The following is a 2,327-nucleotide window of genomic DNA, read 5'->3' on the forward strand; positions in this document are numbered from 1 at the left end:
GCTGCTACTTGGTTCCTTTCCATCTTCTTGGTAAGGTCAGCCAGCTGCTTGGTGATCATCTTGTTTTGAGCCAGCAGTGCATCCATGTTGTTTAGCTCCATCCCTCCTCTAGTGTTGCTTCTTTCAGATGCATAGAAGTAATCATTCTCAGCTACAGTCTCAATGACATCTATGGCTTCTTCAATGGTCTTCTTCTTGTTCAGAGATCCCCCGGATGAGTGGTCTACTGCCTTCTTTGATTCATAAGAAAGACCTTCATAGAAAATGTGTAACTGCACCCATTCATTGAACATATCTGGCGGGCACCTTCTCGTCAAGTCCTTAAACCTCTCCCATGCTTCATAGAGAGTTTCACCATCTTGTTGCCTGAAGGTTTGTACCTCAGCTCTCAACCTGTTGATTCTTTGAGGAGGATAGAATCTTGCCAAGAATTTGTTCACCACATCTTCCCAGGTTGTTAAGCTCTCCTTCGGAAAAAATTCCAGCCATTTAGATGCTTTGTCCTTGAGTGAAAAGGGGAACAAAAGCAATCTATAGGTGTCAGGATGAACACCATTAGACTTCACAGTATCACATATCCTCAGGAAGGTGGTTAGATGTTGATTGGGGTCTTCTTGGACACTTCCTCTGAATGAACAGTTGTTCTAAAAAAGGGTGATGAACTGTGGCTTTAGTTCAAAGTTATTGGCATGTATGGTTGGCTTGTGGATGCTACTTCCACAGTTTCCTGGGTTTGGATTGATATAAGAGCCTAGAACTCTTCTCTCTTGTCCAGCATGATGCACTAGACCTTCTATGCCATGGTTGTGAGCCTCTTCTTCATGATGGTTCTCCATATTCTCATCCATGTCTGGTTCAAAATACTCATCCTCTTCCTCAGCACTAACAACTCTCTTTCCTCTTGCTTCCCTCCTTAGTCTAAGGAAGGTCCTTTCAGGTTCAGAATCAAAGGAAGTTGAAGCCCCGCTTCTTCTACCTGTCATACAACCAACAAAGCACAAGCAAGAAGAAGACAAATACAGGAAGTATTCTCGTCAGAAATGCTGTTAGTGTGAGTGATGCAATATATCAAACTGTTAGTGGATTAGTGAACTGAATTGCAACAAATAAGAGAACACCACAAACGGGTAAAGGGTAAAGGAAAGAAAATAACTAAAACTGAAAGTAAATCACTCAAACAGAATTTAAACAAAACAAAAGAAAAATGCTCAATCTAGTTATCCACCAATTTAATCATTGTTGATACAAAATCAATCCCCAGCAACGGCGCCATAAACTTGATGCATGGAAACTTGTCTCACAACAATTTTCCCTCGGCAAGTATACCAAATTGTCGTCAAGTAAAAACTCACAATAGAGTGAGGTCGAATCCCACAGGGATTGATTGGTCAAGCAACTTTAATCAGAGGAATGTTCTAGTTGAGCTAAGCAAGAATTGAGTTGAGATTTGCAGAAAAATAAATGGCGGAAAAGTAAATAACAGAAAATGTAATTGCTGGAAGTAAATGACGGAATGTAAATGACGGAAAGTAAATTGCAGAATCTTAAATGGGGATTTGGGGAAATGAACATAAAGGTAAATGGCAGAAAGTAAAGAGAATGGGTAAGATCAGAAGTGAGGGATTCATTGGGCTCAGGAGATGTTGTATTCTCCGAATCAAATTCATTCTCATCTCTTCCTCAATCAACGCATTCGTTGATCTCCTTGGCAATCTTAAATGATTGGATTCCAATTCCTTGGCAACCCAATCTCTCAAATCTTGATCAATAGCCAATTCCTTGGTCTAATTGCTCATGAAAAGAGATGAAGTATGGTCACTTATTATACCACATGTATTCCCAAATCAAAGTGTTGGTAGGATTATATGTCACCATATCCATCCAAACCCCAATTTGATCCAACATGAGAAAGTATTTCTAGCATGATCTCTTCATTCCTCTTCCAAGGTCCGAAGAGATCCAAGTATGAATAGCTTCTTTTCCAAGACAACTACCCAATTGGTTGAAGATTGAAAGCTTTCTAGTAAAATTAAGAGAAAAGAAAGAAGAAGAATAATGAAAACTATTATTGATCCATCAAATTACAACAGAGCTCCCTAACCCAATGAAAGGGGTTTAGTTGTTCATAGCTCTGGGAATGGAAAGGGTAAATGAAAAATACATTCTGAAAACTCAAACTAGAAAGTGCAGGGAAAGTAAAATATACAGAGTGTAGTTCTCCACAAAATGCCAAAAGCTCCCTTACTAGTTCAAAACTACTCCTATATATACTACTCTTCTGATCTTCTAGTTGGCTTCTTCAAGTCTTGGATATGGGCCTTTGGATC

General features: G+C 39.4%; 1 non-coding gene across 1 annotated transcript; it reads left to right on the plus strand.

Moving 5' to 3' along the window:
- The first annotated feature begins 288 nt into the window (after positions 1–288).
- On the plus strand, positions 289–395 carry LOC112787626 (small nucleolar RNA R71). Its single transcript, XR_003195029.1, has one exon. It is a non-coding gene; the product is annotated as a small nucleolar RNA R71 (small nucleolar RNA).
- Positions 396–2,327: the final 1,932 nt, after the last annotated feature.

Source organism: Arachis hypogaea, chromosome 20 (assembly GCF_003086295.3).
Source record: "Arachis hypogaea cultivar Tifrunner chromosome 20, arahy.Tifrunner.gnm2.J5K5, whole genome shotgun sequence".
Classification (NCBI taxonomy): Eukaryota; Viridiplantae; Streptophyta; class Magnoliopsida; order Fabales; family Fabaceae; genus Arachis; species Arachis hypogaea.